The 16,714-nt window shown below is 39.1% G+C and overlaps 1 protein-coding gene across 3 annotated transcripts in view; it reads left to right on the plus strand.

Moving 5' to 3' along the window:
• The window catches only part of GHR (growth hormone receptor), a 272,938-nt gene that overhangs the window by 168,795 nt on the left and 87,429 nt on the right, over positions 1–16,714 (plus strand). The gene's annotated exons all lie outside the window — the stretch shown is intronic.

Consider the following 16,714-nt stretch of genomic DNA (forward strand, 5'->3'; position numbering starts at 1 on the left):
TGCTTTTTGAAAAGGACCAGAATCTTCTTTCCCTTTTCTTCCCCCAAACCTATAACTCTGCTGTGTTAACCACCAAATGAGTAATCAGATGTCTTCAACTGTGGTTTGTATAATTGCTGGTGCAACTTTTTACTTTTATTTATTTCGTTTTAATCTATTCATGAAGATTACTGCCACAGGCATTTGAAAAAAATCTCACTTCATTGCAAGAGGGATGTGGGGGGACTTGACCCAGTAATAGATACATTTCTCTAAGTGGTTCTGAAACAGTTTGCCCAAATAAGAAATTACAGTCCCAAACACATCATAGGTTTGTTATTTTCTAAAATCTCAGTAAAGCCTTAATGCAAATGTAATTTTCCTACTACTCTCCTCTCTCTCCCATCCCTGACAGGATTAATGTCATTAATTGCTAAAATGTAATCTTATTTATTATAATTTCATACTGTATTAAATATATGTAAGGTAATTGCCCTTAGCTGTCAAATACTAAAGAAGCCGTTTCTAATCCAGTTGTGCTGGATCTTATCTTTCCTGCCTCTTACTCAGCTTTTTATTCATCCCTAAACATTTAATGAAAACCTACTGTGTGTCAGAGTTGTTTTTAATAGGATTTATAGCTCAAAACTCTATCTCTTGTCTGGAAATGTGAAAACTAGAAAAAGAAAGAGGGAAGGAAACAGTATAAAAATAAGTCTGGCAGTTTTTAATAGTTAACTAATTTCTTAAACACACTAACTAGGTGTTCCGTATTGTGCTAAAGGTTGAGAAAGATACAGCCATCAAAGGCTTTGTTATCCTTACTCTGAGACAGCTTACAGTCTAATCAGGGAGCAAAGACTGAGACATATAAGATAAAAGCAAAATAACAAGGCACCAGAATCAATTGCTAAATGTTGTGATAGTTTATAAATGATGGTAGAGTTTAGAAAACTGCAAGGGGACAAGATAGATGGCGGATTGGTCGGGAAGACGGCAGGGAAGAGAAGGAGCCTAACTTGAGTATCAAGGAAGGGGGTGGGACTTGGAGAGATAAAGGAAGAGGCTCCTTCCTGTGTAACAAGGATGGTAGAGGTACCGAGATTTATAAAGACGAGAACAGCAGAGGGTTGATGTTGGTGAGAACTTACTACTAATTTCTCCTAAGAATTCTGAGTGTTGAAAACATCCAGCACCTGAATCTACTTTCAAGATTTCCTGGCAAAGTGAAAGAAGCAGGTATTTTTTATTGATTTACAACTGAGATTATTGACTTGCTCAAATACAATTTGGACTGATTCTGATTCCCTACTGGTAACCTAGAAAAAGCAAGAGTTAGGCGTCCAAGATGGAAATTTCTGCACTGTTTGGCAGTGTGGATGTGAGCAAATCATTTAATCTCTGTTAAGCCCTGGTTTTCCCATCTAGGAATGTAAATGACAGTCTTATCTATCTTCCTGGGTTATTGTGGCTGTTAAATTATATTACTAAATGTGGGAAAAAAATTTTTTAACTATTATATTTTTGTTACCGTCTCTGCCTGACCGTACTTTTATGTCATGGATTTAGATTCTTTTCACTAAAAACCCTCACTGGAAAGATTCATTTTCACTAAAAAGTTACCTGTATTCAGCAATGGCTTTTGCACTACAAGTAGCAACCATCAGACCGCCATGAGATTTATTTAGTAATCATTAATATTTCAATCAATTGATTTATTGATTATATATTAATGTATATTAATTAATATTTAATATATATTAACAGTAATCAATTAATACTTTTTATGAGGTAGCAAGAACAGAAGAGTAAGACACATCTTATATTCTTTAACATGGAAGGTTATACCATTCATCAAAATGTTAAGTATTGTTCAGTGACGCACGAAGACATAAGTGATGGACCTATGGGTCAAATGTAAAATATATTGCTTTTTGTGGACTGTCAAAGAAGATTGAAAGGCACTGCTTAATAGTATAGTACTGAAAGTGAAAAACGTTCAGTTCTCATTTTTGAACCCTCAAGTTAAACTAACCAAAAAGATAAGTCTCAAAGATGAGTTATACTATGTAAAGAAAATGACATTATGATGAAATAGGGCTTTGAACTACATTTGTGGCATTTCGTTCTTATGTCTGTTGTTAAAATTCCAGTTGTGTCTCCCATTCTACTATATGGTGTAGAAAGCATGTAGAAAGGGTTTGTTTGTTTCCATTAAAATCTGTAAGCTTAGAACCTCATCTTACCCTACTTTTTGTAGTTTTTGAAAACTCTCAGGATTGTGGAATCAAAACATAAAGCTCAGTGTGTATACAAATCCATTTTATCAGTTTCGGTCCAGGGAGGAAAGAGTTTAACTGGAGCAGTGGGAGAAGAACCCCATGACCAGAACCGTACAGCGGAACACAGTCTCTGCCACAGAACAGAGAGAAGCGGGGAGGGGGCTTTAAATTATTTTTGGCGCAAGTAACAAAATATCCTACCAACAGTGGCTCAAGCTATATGGACATTTACCGCGTACTGAAAATAAGTTTAGAAGTAAGTGATCTCCGATTTGCTTGGGCAGCTTAAGCTGCTGAGATCTCATCAAGATCTCTGGCTTTGCCTGGCTTTCTGCTCTACCCCTCAGTCGGCTTTTGGGTTTCATGATTGTCTCTGCATGATGAATGGATGGTAGCTGTAACTCCAGACATCACACACATATTCAGGGCCTGAAGATTAAGAGAATGATGTCCTTAAGCTCTTTGCCTGTGCCTGTCCATTTTGTAAGGCATCTGAAACCTTTCCAGAAGTCCTCAGCCAATTTCCACTTAAATTTCTTTAGTCAGAACTCTGTCTCTTGCTACCTCCGGTTACAAAGGCTGTCAGAAGGGCCAGCATCTGGTGAAGGTGAATGGGATGCCTGAACTAGTTTAGGCTAATCCCAATTCAGGGCACATGTATAGAGGACTTTGGTAACCAACTAATGGTGCCTGCCCACAGGAACTTCTTAGAAGAACTAGGGTAAAGTCCAGTGTCCTGACCGATTTCATAGACACAAGTTCTAGGTCACAGGTTCAAAGAAGGAAGGAAGTTAGTTAGAAGGGAGGTAGGAAGGCCCAAAGTGGCCAGATTCATTTCTGGTAATTCTTGTTACAGTCATCTTTTGCTTCTGCAAGATTAATCTTTTTCAGGTGTCATTTGAAATTTCAACCTCCTTTTCCACCTTAATGACTATGTTGTCTATCATTTGGTACCATGCTGGAATGGGGGAAGTAATGGTCCAGTAACTAAGAAAAACCTTGGAAGATGAGGTGGCCTTAGTGACTGTCACTAAAATATGAACATGACTTTAAATAGTAAATCAGGAATCATGAAAGGCTCTTGACAGCCAAGGCTCTTAGGAGGCCCTTGAATGGTAGGAGGCAAAATTTTATAAGTGGGTGACAGGAGTTACTCTTCTTTTCTTATTCAAGTGTCAAAGAATGGAAAGGGAATTTCTAAAGGAAGAAGACCAGACAGAAATCACAAGAGTATGGAGGAAATGTGAGGATAGCATGTTCAAGGGGGAAACGAAAAGTAAGAGAGAAGGTCCTAGATGCTGAGATTAGCCATGTTCTTCCAGCCTCTGGGTCCTGCTTGGCAAGCATACCTTTGGCAGTGAATCTAACCTGAATCTGAACCCCTCTAATCCGTTGAGACTTTTTTAAAATTTCAAAGCTTGGCAGCCATTTTACCTGGCTCACACTTCATTCTTAGGAGAAGCAGCAAAGAAAAGTGGTTCATAAGTTCATGGTATGGTGTTTTGGGGTCTCCACAGTGGCTTGCTACTGGCTGACCAGTTGAAATCATCTATTTTTTTTCAAGTCTTTGAGATTCTGGGAATGCAAGGTTTGGCTGCTATATTAGTCTTGGTTTTCTGAGATGCAGTCCTGCAAGAGATTTACTGGGAGATAAGAGGTACAAGAGATTTATTTTAGAGGAAATGCCTGTGAAGAAAACTGGGGAAGAAACTTGAGACTGGGCAAGCTGTCAGACTACAATTCAGGACCAACCCCTGTGAAGAAGAAAAGAAATGAAAGGGGGCGCCTGGGTGGCGCAGTCGGTTAAGCGTCCGACTTCAGCCAGGTCTCGATCTCGCGGTCCGTGAGTTTGAGCCCCGCGTCGGGCTCTGGGCTGATGGCTCGGAGCCTGGAGCCTGTTTCCGATTCTGTGTGTCCCTCTCTCTCTGCCCCTCCCCCGTTCATGCTCTGTCTCTCTCTGTCCCCAAAAAAATAAATAAACGTTGAAAAAAAAAATTAAAAAAAAAAAAAAAAAGAAATGAAAGAAGGAATGAAATATGGGAAGGAAGGAGAGAAGAAAAAAAGATAGGAAAGAGGAAGGGGCACTTGGGTGGCTCAGTTGGTTAAGCATCCAACTTTGGCTTAGGTCATGATCTCGCAGTCTGTGAGTTCGAGCCCTGCATTGGGCTCTGTGCTGAAGCCCAGAGCCTGGAGCCTGCTTCAGATTCTGTGTCTCCCTCTCTATCTGCCCCTCCCCTGCTTGCTCGCTCTTTCTCTCTCTCAAAAATAAAGAAACATTAAAAAAGAAAGAAAGAGGAAGAGGGGAAAGATCTTAGATTGCAGACTATGTTAGGAAAGTTTGGGCAGCCAGTGGGAAGTCTTCAAGCCAAAGTCAGCTGACAGAGGAATCCCCCATCTCCCAGGAATGGACCTGCCTTGGTGTCCTTGCCATGCTAAGTCATTGGCTGGATGGATTTCAGAGCAGCAACTGCGGGCATAGGCCAGGGATGCTTTTGCGGTAGGAGATCTGAGAGATGCCTTTTCATACCACCACAACCCCAAAACCTTTGGGGAGCAATGGGTTATACAGGCAAAATTTGGAGATGTCTTATTTTTCAGATGAAGAAATACATTGATGAAGACCCTTTATTAACAATTGGATTCATTTTTCACATCCCAGCTATCATCTCATTCCTCCCATCAAAGAATTTTTAGTTCTTTCTCCTTGACTTGACTTGTGTGATCTTATATCCCAGGTTTTGTGAAACACTCCTTTTTCAGATGGCCCACTGGCCCATGAGCACACAATATATCTAAATTTAGGCTGGAAAAAATGTGGCTATAGCATCCAAATAATAAAGTCCAAATTTTCTTAGCTTGGAGTTCAGTCTCCCACAGTCTAGTCCCAGCCCACCTTCCAACCCTAGTCACCACTTATCGTATTTTAGACGTTTGAAATAGTTGCCATTTCCTAAACGATTCTTGTTTATCCACTGCTATCTCTTTGTTCATCCTGTTCTTTTCAGCTATAATTCATTCATTATATATGTTTACTGTTCCCCTCCCATAGGCTGAGCCCTGTAGTTAAAACTAGGTATATATGAGGGAACAAAACAAATGTAGTTTATGTCCTCTTGAAGCTTTGAATCTAGTGGAGAAGCAACAGACACTAAATAGGTCAATAGACAAATACATGTCTACAAATCATGTGTGAGCATCAGAAGTCAAAGAACAAGATGTTCTGACAGAATTGAGGAGGGCTCTCTTTTAGATACAGCGGTCACAGGGGCGCCTGGGTGGCGCAGTCGGTTAAGCGTCCGACTTCAGCCAGGTCACCATCTCGCGGTCCGTGAGTTCGAGCCCCGCGTCAGGCTCTGGGCTGATGGCTCAGAGCCTGGAGCCTGTTTCTGATTCTGTGCCTCCCTCTCTCTCTGCCCCTCCCCCGTTCATGCTCTGTCCCTCTCTGTCCCAAAAAAATAAATAAACGTAGATAGAGCGGTCACAGAATAGATGGCACTTAACGTGAAACTTGAATGAGGAGGGAGGTATAGTCACATAAAGAGCTTAGGCTCTGCAGGTACAAATTTCACCATTTGCAAGATACTGCCATGGCATTCGTAGAGTCTTTGCGTCATCAGATTCTCAACCATTTGAGCCCCGTGTTATGTACATCCTTCATACATAATACATGTTTATACATAAAATGTTTTATAGTATATTTTTGTGTATTTCATATTTCCTATCAGACTATAAGCTGAAGTTTTGATAAATCATGTCTCATTCATCTCTCAGTATCTAGCATGGTATTTAGGATAGCACCCTCTGGTTGCATCCAACAAACACTTGTTGAATACATGAACAATGTCACGTTCTCTGCAAGTTTGCCCTTTCTGACATTTATCAGAATTGTAGAAGAAAATGGAGACTTCATATCATAGTTGGAAAATACCATTCACTTAGCCAAAGAGTTCTGAACTTCAACCAGAGGAAAATCTAAGCAGATGAGATCATTTCTGTTGAGGGAATGAACCGTAGGTTCCCTTCAGGATAGGATATTGTAAGTTTATCATTTATTTGAAAATCAGGTATTACAGATAACAAGTTTTAAGAAGAACACCCGGCCAAGTAGTAAATCAGTTACTATTTTGAAACAGCTCTTCAGTAGGTAGTTACCACTGGCAGCTAGAATTTAAAATGTTGTTTTACTGTATCAAATTACCATGTGTGTTCAAACACAACCTCACCTTACCCATGACCTACAGCTCGGTATGTAGCAATATACAGATTTTTACAGTTGTTATTTTTTGTTGTCTTTTTCCCTGTCTTCTCAGAAACAAGGGGTTACAAAGAGAAGGAACACGATGTATTGTTGATAGGCTACAATGTCAGATCTTCACTTCAGAGCTTATTCACAGAAGCACTTTTATTTAAAATAGACCTTTCTCCTCAATGAGGACTATTTTAATGATATCATTTCCTTTCCTACAGGAAACCCCACGATAGGCAGTTTCATTAAGACAAAACTGCGATTTGCACATTGTAGTGCCTTAATTCTCCAGTATGGGAATGTTCCTCATCCTAAATCCAGTGTTATTATACGTAATTTTACTTCCTCAAAGGTTGCTTACAGTAGAAAGATTGAAAAGATTTACGCCAGCCTTCACCTAGAACTAAAGAGACCATACACAGTATTTTAAAAGAACAAGTAAATAAGAAAGATACTTACCCAACTTCTGTACTGGTTTTTGTAACCTAAATATTTCCCAGAAATAAGCGTTTAGGACATAATTCATTTGAAATGAATCAACGTCAAATTAACTTTTTTTGCCTGTAAACGCTAACATGCCTTTTAACATCTGCTAGATTTTTTAAATATTATAAAATTTGACCTTATATATGTAAGTCTCCATTCAATAGCAAGTACTAGAAATTCTACCCAGTTTACCGTTTCGCTCATTTGCTGGGCAAGAGGTACATGTTGCCGGTATCTTTTTAACAACTGAAATCATTCCTTTTTTTTTTTTGGAAGTTTATTCCCGTCCCTATTATACCACTGTCTCTCATCCTCTTAACCTCTGTGCTCCCCCCACACACTTGCAATTCACATTGCCCAAATTAAGGCTATATCAGAACAGTGAAAAAAATCTCATGTAACCAATTAGTCCAATATAGATATATCTTTTAATATGTTTCTACACTTTTTACTTCTCATTAAAATGTTATCTATCATAGAAAAAAAAAAAAACCTGTTAACTGATACTTTTTCAGTAGAGATAAAGCCATAAGGAATATATAAAGTATATGCCAGCTTAATTCTGCACTATTATTTAATTTATAACTCATACTCTGTCTTTATGATTTTGAACATCTTCATGCCCTGAGCCTTGCCTAGAGTAGAGGAATAAAATGGCAGAGGAATGATAAGGAGGCAGGGAGGAAAAGAAGAAAGGGGAAAGAGTGCATGGCACAGTAGAAAGAGACCTTACAGACAAGGCTGGAGACCTAGATTATATTTTCAGCTCAACTAATTAGTTGTCTGGTTTTGATCAGTCCCTTAACCACTCTGGGACCCAATTATTTTGTTTATAAAATTGTGGCCCATTTAACAATTAGGTCCACTCAAACCCTAGCCCTCCATGATCTGTTTTGTTTGTTGCTTTCATGTCCATTTTGTTTGTTGCTGTTGGATTCCAATGATGACCCAAGTGAAAGTTTCCATACGTAGAAACACCCGAAGAAATATCAACTAGACTGTAGGGTTTACTCATGTGACTCTAGACCCTCACTTAAAATCTCACTTCCGTTACTTAGCACCTTGTGACTTGGGGTGAGTTACTTACCTTCCCTGTACCTCACTAGTCACGTCTTTAAAATGATGGTGATAAGAGTACTTGCATAATAGTGTCATGAGATTTTTCTCACAAACCGAATGAGAACATACGTAACATGGTGTTTGGCCCATGGAAAGTGGTTATTAAATAACATAATATTATTATTCCATGTTAAATATCTATGTGTCCAGGCACTGTGCAGAGTGTTGCCACATAACGTCCTCATTTCTGCCTGTTGTGAATTAAATATTTTGAAAATGCCCATGTTCTAATCTAGGGAGGTGATACATGAAATACAACAAAGACGTTTATTTTTATTATTTTGATTTTTTTTTTTTTTTGGTGAAGGAAATTTTGTACTTAGGTGAGAAATTATTATCCTGAATGATGAAGAGCCAAAAAGCTAGAGGTAAAGTAGAGATAAGAATGGAAAAGGAGGCAACAGATATGGTAAAACCTGCAATGAAAACATGAATGTCTTTACTAAAGTTCACAAATAGCAGCAATATGCCTATAGATTCTTGGTGTATTGGTTTTAATATGGCTATTTGTGAAATGCCAGAGAAATGGTAGTTTACCTGCTTCCCTTAGAGTAGGCTGACTGAAAAATCACCAAATTTAGGTATTTAATTTCCAAAAAGAAAGTCTGTAACACAAACACACGGAATTAGCTCTTCTGCCTCAATGATGAATGAACGACTCTAGCCCCATTGTAAAAATAGTTTCGGTGCAAAGACATCAATTTGACCTTTCTATAGTATTATGACTTACGGAAACAAAAAAAGTAGGCATTTCACTTAAGTCTCTGGGAAGATGAGCTGTCTTATGTATTTGACCTAAAGTTATAGGCATAACATTTCTTGGAAATGTTTTGCCAGTGAGCCTGCTAGGAAAGCCATTTAATTTTGACATATTAATAATTTTCACAATAATAGGTGATTTGCCACACATGGAGGATTAGTATTGGCAACTCACCACAACTCTTGACTGTTTTTTAGTTCCTTCACAAGTCACAGCCCCATAGATAAAGATAAAACTATTTTCTGGCACTTCGATTTTTAACAACTTTTTGAGCATTCCTTGGATAGAGGCCAAGAATTTGCAGTGACTTTGCCTTACTAGTGCCCTGTCAAATGGTGACTCCATCAGGCAGTATTAACTGATGAGGAAGAATAATGGGAAGAATGGAAAGACCATACTGAGGATGTATTTGGTAACCACATTCTAGACCAGAACGTCTCTGAGGTTGTGTAACTGTTGCTCAAGTATTTTTCTAATGTGTTATTATTTGTTTTAGATTTTTGATATCCTAAAACTTTTGGCTATTTAATTTTACCTCAAGATATTTGCTTGAATGAAGATTTAGGAGGCTGTTTATCCTTCCTGGTTTAGATTAGAACTGCACCTGCTCTTAGAGGAAGAGCTGCACCTTCCAGAGATTGCCATCCGATTCCAGGGTCCCAAGCCTCACAAATATTGCTGTAATGGTTCCTGGTCTGAAATTCTCAGCCTGCCCAGCATGCAGTGTGGCCCTCTAAGTCTCCTCTACTGTCTGTACAATGTTGAGATCCAGAGAGAACCTTCTACAAATCAAGCCTTGCTTCCAGATTGCTCTTCCAGAGGAGAAATTATATTTTTTATAGTTATTTCAGATAAAGCTGTTTCAAAGTCAAAATAAGTGTATAACATTATCTATGACTGTGCTCTCTTGGCATTTCTTTTCCTGTAACTCCTACCTTAGCCATCGCCTAGGCTCTGCTTCAAGTCCTACTTTATCCATGTAGGTTTCCCAGACTGCTCCAACTTTCAGACCACACCACTGACCTAGTTAGTGACTTATCAGGCAGCGTTTTTGGAAGTCCCTCTAGTAATGCTTTGTTAATTCTGGCTCATCTTTGCAGTTGTCTCACTGTGTGAGACAGTGAAGCTTCTCCAATGAAGCTGTAATCTACTCGAGCATGGGGATTTGTCTTACACTATTTGCTTTCCATGACCCTTGCCTCATGTTGTTTGTTCTTGTTTGATAACTGATTGGGCAGATAACTACCACCTGATAAATACATTTAAGAAATGAGTGAGCCAAGTATTTCTTGGTGGCATTTTCTACCAGGCATCATTATAGGAAGCTGTGTAATTTGGAGAGTATCATTCAAAAACATGTGTAAATTATTTCAGGTATTTGATTTTGACATTGTCTTGAAGACATAAAATTGCCTTAAAAACAGCTACTTGAAAGTGGACAAAAATGTAAATGAACGAATGAGTGAGTGACTGATGTACCTAAATGTCATGAAATGTGGAAATGATAAAAAAAAAAAAAAAGAAAGAAAAAAGAAAAAAAAAGGAAATGTTAATCTAATCTGTTTTCCTTGTCTAATCTCCACTGGGGGTGGGGAGTAGGGACAAACTGGTTCTTGATCCTTGGCATATTAAAGTTAGGGACATTCAGAGAAGGGGCTATCTGGTTGGAAAATAAGCTGGCATTGCACAGTGTAAATGGTTAAGCCAAGTGTAAATTTTATAGGCCAAATAGAATTTTTGCAAGTCAAATGACTTTTGAAAACTACTTGTACCCTGGCTCAAAGGGCATTTTTCTTGCCCTCTGTAGTAAGCAGTCGGTAAGCTGTGTTTGGAACCCGGACCAAAGGCTGGTCTTTCATTTCTCAAATTACAGTTTAGAGATCCCAACTTGGAAGTTCCTCCATACACAATTTAGTAGAATTAGCAGCGTGAACAGAACCAGAGTGTAACTATGCCTTGTTCCATCTAGAAGAAAATTGGAATGGACTTTCCATTGAAAGTCTATCGATTACCTAATCCCAGATGTTCTGACACAGTTTTCATCCAAGGGTTGCAGAACAGAAGGAAGCGCCTTTCAAAAGCTTAATTTTCATTACCCATTTGGAAGATTTTGGGGGGGGTCCCTAAGAAATGCAAAGATTATGCCTAGTGTTTGAGAAGTAGAAAAGAAAAAACAGGAGGAAAAACACTTAAAGAAGTGCTTCTAAAACTTTCATGTGCATATGAATCACCGGGAAACTTGTTAAAATGCAGATTCTTATTTTGAAGACTGGGGTGGGGCCGGCGTTTCTGCCCTTCTCACAAGCCCCCACCCATGTGATGCTGATGCTGCTGGTCCAAAGAGCACAGAACCCAGAGTAGCAAGCTCTCTAAGACACAGAGAACAGTTTTGCATGAACACAAATTCCTACTCGAGTCTAGGTTACAATTCCAAGGAATTAATGACTCAAAATTGCTGCCTTTCAACACTTCTGAGTCATTTTGTAAGAATGAAAGGTTAACACTGGCCACTTAACATTTCAAATGTGACAGGAGCATTTATTGATGCATTAATTTGTGTTTTGTTCCAGCTCCCATTCCGAAAGACAGCCAAGTCTTCACATTCTCTTGGCTCCCGGGGATTTGCAGGTCTAGAACAGGACTCTTCTTCCTAGGTTTGTTTATAAATACTGGGGAGAGAGGTGAGCATCTTTGGAGTTAAGGAGAGTTGGGACCTGAAGGGAAGAAAGAGAAAGACAATGGATTTTGTTTTTGTAAATATTTATCTCTGAATAAGATTGCCAAAGACCTTTCTCAACTCAGGAGAGGGAATTGAATTGAATATCCCACCAACTTGGTAAGAGTTGGGGATGTCAGAGTCACACTCAAATCAGTTTTAGAGAAGTATAATAATGTGGCATTCTTCACATGCTGATGACTTTGCAGAAAATTCATACCTGCTTCACACGAACTCTATGCCTGGCCAGTTTACAAGACTGTGTCTCAAAGATTTTTTAACCTCCACAACAAAAAAATGCTACAGAGAAAATAAGGATATTTTGGGGCACATACACTGATGTGCTGCTGTTAACTGAGAGAGAAGTAGAAGAGGCATAAATAACCCACCATATAGACTTGAACCTTTGTTAGAAATACGCATTCAGTACATAATGCTGGACATTTACTTAGGTTAATACGTTGCATATTCTCCAGAAACCATTTTTTTAATATTTATTAATTTTTGAGAGGGAGAGAAAGAGAGAGAGGGAGAGTGAACAAGGGAGGAACAGAGAGATAGGGAGACACAATCAGAAGTAGGCTCCAGGCTCTGAGCTATCAACACAGAGCCTGACACAGGGCGCGAACTCACAAGCCGCAAGATCATGACCTGAGCTGAAGTTGGACACTTAACCAACTGAGCCACCCAGGTGCCCCACTCCAGAAACCATTTTTATATACAACTTATGGCTGTGTTGGTTGAATACTGAGTTAGATAACTAAAGGAAGTTTAACTAAGATTTTAGTTATTTTCCAAATTCATTCTCTACTTTCTTCATCATCACAGTCTCATTTCTCTGCTCATTAAAGAAATTAGATTATTTTCAAGAAGTCACAAGACAGATATTGTCTTGAGCGTTTTTAACCAGGTTGATACTGTTGACAGGGTAGCCATAGAGTATAACCTTCATGAGGGCAGGGATATTTCAGTCATACCAGTCACATGCCAGGTAGAGTAAGTTATCAGGCATCATGGGTCGATTTAATGAATGAGTAGAAACAGTGCTTTATTCTGTTGTTACGAGTACCTCATAAATTTTCAAGTATTTGTACAGATAACCTCTGAAATATTATGATTTGAATCAGGTATTTCGTTTTATTTTTTAATTTTTAGGCTTTTTCCCACAGCCTTCTGCAGAGAGGAAGCAAATAAATGTATTTAGAGGGTCGACCTGGGCCTTCTACTCCCTCTTCTGCCAGAGAAGCCCTATCTTAAAATGAACAGATGGAGTCTTTAATATCAGAATGAGATTATTCCATTAAGTGGAAGTGTTGAAATTTTCTAGAACCTTCCCAACATGGCATTGCAGGAGCCCCAACTCAAGAGAAAGGGGGAATTTGACATAGCCTACACTGCAGGGAGGTGGGGAACATTTGATAGAAATTTATAACATTTTACTTTTATTTCTCAACAAGAAATGAACATTTTTATTAATTTTTGGACACTGCTGGGTTTGATGTTTTAGCAAGCACAAATTTAGGATCACTTATGTGTTTTAGCACTTAGTGGTCATGAGGGTGAGAGGGGTACTGAAGAGGAAGTCATCATCCACTGAAGGAGGCAAGCTAGGGGGATGGCTCTTAGGAGACTTGGCAGGAGATATGGAAAAGGAAACTTTCACATAGAAGTTAAGTCATGTGGAAAGCCTTATTTTGTCAAGGTCTTCTGAACAAGTAGGAACAACAGAGAATAATGGATATGACCTTAGTACTTCCAGAGGTTATTCCTGGGCCGTTGTAAGAGTCCCTTAGATTCCTCAATTCCTCAGGCATGCAGCTGAAGAGTGCCACTTCCTAAAACAGCCCTTTTGTCCCACCACACTCTAGGTCAAGAATCTTTGTGGCTTCCCCGTTGCCAGATGCTTCAAGTCTGTGTTTTGAGGCCATCTGGCTCCATACTGAATATCCAGCTTTTCCTCCTTCTCCTCCCAGACACACCCCCTCTCATCATGGCCGTACCTGTCCCTAGGAATGCAGCTACAAGCCAGTCTTGCCCTTTTATCATTTCCCTGAGGCATGTTATTTCCCTCATTTGCCCATCTGTCTGCATCCTCCATTCTCCAAGCTTTCAAAATCAATTTTAGTCCCATTACTTACACTAAAAATTATCAAGTTTCTCCTGATTGTGCTGCTCTCCTACTTCTCAAACTCCTTGTTCATCAATGACTTCTAAACATTTTAGGCTTTTGGAACCTCTGGTAGCATCTGCTCTGTTGGTTTTGCTCCCCAACTAGACTGTAATTTCTAAGCCCAGGAATCATGTCTTCAACACTTTTCCTTAGCCCACAGAACCTAGCAAAGAGCGAGGCATTTAGGCAATGCCTTGACTGAAGTGATTATATGTAACCAGTTTGTCATCCCAATATTTGTGATCATCAAGAAATGGGTGTAGAGAAGACATTTTCAGAAATATGGACATACCATTCATTTACCTTCATGCGTGCCACTGGTCATGAATATACATGGGTATTGTGGTTAAGCTGAAGAAACAGGAAGTTACCTACTAAAACCACACTACAGAAGTAGAAATTTGAAAAAAAAATACACTTAGTTGGTTTTAATTAAAGAAAATTATGTGGCTATAAATTGGCATATTTCTAAAATATACTGATTTGTGCCAGTCTATGGTAGGAAGATGTCCAAGGAAGGAAAACAATGTAAATTATTTCCTAGAAGCTTTGGATAGTTTCTATTTATTGGAAATAAGTATTCCAAATAATCCACATTCCAATGTGACTTCAAGAACTTTTTTGGAAGTCTCTGTGTCCTCTAACACTGTTATGCTACTCATTTATAGCATACACTTGGGTCACATTTTCCTGTTTGGAGAGATCATCCTGATGATAGTAACTGTATACAAATAGTTTGCATTCCATGTTCCTCCTCAGCAATCTTTTCAAGAAAAATTACTGATGGAGAACTTCAGTGGCCAGTTCAAGGGGAAGGATGAAATGTCAACAGTTGTTGGAATAAAGCCAATTATGAGAGGTTTTAGAAAGGAGGGGTGTATTGCAAGGAGTTGGAGATTTTGCCTAGGAAGGGAAAGATGGAAACGTTCAGCAGGAAAAGATAAAGAGAAAAAAGTTAAGAAGATAGAAGAGAGAACACAGGCTAATGATCATAAGGACACTGTCTCGTCTGAGGCATCTGTTTGCATTCACAAGTTGTGAGACAGGAGTTGGAGGAGTAGAGCAGAGCCTTCTAAAGAAATGCTTTATTTTTTTAAATATCTTTTAAGCTTATTTATTTATTTTGAGAGAGTACACATGCCTGTGGGACAGGGGCAGAGAGGTGACAGAGAATCCCAAGCAGGCTCCTCACTGACATCACAGAGCCTGACACAGGGCTCGAACCCATGAACCATGAGATCCTGACCTGAGCTTAAAAGTTAGATGCTTAACCAACTGAGCCACCCAGGCACCCCTGAAGAAATGCTTTAAATGCTGGACTGAAGAATTTGGACTTAGGGTGCCAGTTGAGTTCATAAGCAGGGACATAGCAGAATGCAAATGGTATTTTAGGAAGATTAATCCAGCAAGCATACAAAGAATGGACTGGAATCCTTGATCCAGACAGAGATAACACAAGACTTTGGAGTAAGGCATGAGTGAAGAAATGAGGCCTCATTAGGGAAGTGTTAAGAGGGAAGGAGAGGAAGGGAAGAGCCTAGGAAATCCATAAAGGACAGAAAGAACCAACATCATGTTCTGACAACTAGCAGGAAAAGGAGGAGTTGTAGACAAGTCCAAAATTTTAAGCCTAAGAGTCTAAGAAAACAGTGATGATGCCATTGCTACTCTTTAGATGACCAACTATTTGCATTCAAAGCTTCTTCCTGCTTTACAGCCCTTTATGCCCAGCTAAGCAAATTAGCAACCACTTATCTGTTGCTGATTTTAAGGAATTGTCATCAAGTTTCCAGGAAAATACTTACAGGTGCATCTGTAGAACACATAGCCTACAACTTTTAAATTTGTTGCAGATAAGGTAACAAACAGGAAGTAGGTAAAGTTCCAACTATTACAGGGCCAAGGGCTTCATTCATGTATTTATCCATTCAGCAAATATTTATAGAATGCTTATTTTGTGCCAGGAAAGTAGATTCTTGCTTTTTCAGGCCTTATATTCTCATGGGGAAAAAAAATAGGAAAACAATCAAGAATACAACTAAATGAATAAAATAACACAAAGATAAATAAGGGCTCTGAAGAAAATAAAACATTGTGTTGTCCCACAAGTGACTGCAGATACCTCTTGCAAATTATTTGATCAGAGAAAGCATCCCTGGGAAGATACCATTTGAGCTGAGACCTCAGTCAATCATACACAGGTCATTTAGGTGCAAGGAACAGCAAGAGCTGGGACTGAAATAGTTGAGCAAGTTTCAGAGCTGGAGTATAATGATAAGAAGACATTGGTATAAGAAGTAAAAGTGGAAAGCAGGAGCTACTCTTGGAATTTATTAGGATCAGGAGCAAGTGACAGGAAGCATAATTCAAACGGATTTAAAGAACAAGAAAACTCATACATATAACTAGAAAACCAGAGGTAGATTGACTAAATCCAGTGACTCCAAATTTCTTTTCCAAGAGTTTTGTCTTTGCTGTCTTAGGTGTATCAACTTCATCTTTGGGCTTGGGTTGAAGTAGATAAAGCAAGGAGATTATGGCATACTGTAACATTTTTTCCCTTAAATTTTCTTTAATCCCCTCAGTAAGATTCCCTTTGGGCCACATCCTCTTTCTTGACTTCTGAAGCATATGGGAGTGACCCTCCACCCTCTTACACCTGCTTAGAGTGCAGGGGTTGGGTCAGCTTCCCTTGAGGTACATGAGCTGCTTGGAGAGGAAGGGCTCCTGGATAAAATTAAGATTCTGTTAGGAAAGAAGAAGGAGAAAGGCAGTCTGGAAAGGCAACCAGCCATATTTACTACATAAGGGATCTTAGTGGCCATTATAAAGAGTTTGGACTTACTCTGTATACACACCAAGCCATTGAAGAATTTTAGGCAGTGAAGTAGCATGATCTGATTTATGGTTTTAAAAGGTCACCCTGTGGGAGCGTGGCTCCATCAATTGAGTGTCC

Source organism: Herpailurus yagouaroundi, unplaced genomic scaffold (genome assembly GCF_014898765.1).
Source record: "Herpailurus yagouaroundi ecotype Mexico unplaced genomic scaffold, PumYag 29, whole genome shotgun sequence".
Lineage (NCBI taxonomy): Eukaryota > Metazoa > Chordata > Mammalia > Carnivora > Felidae > Herpailurus > Herpailurus yagouaroundi.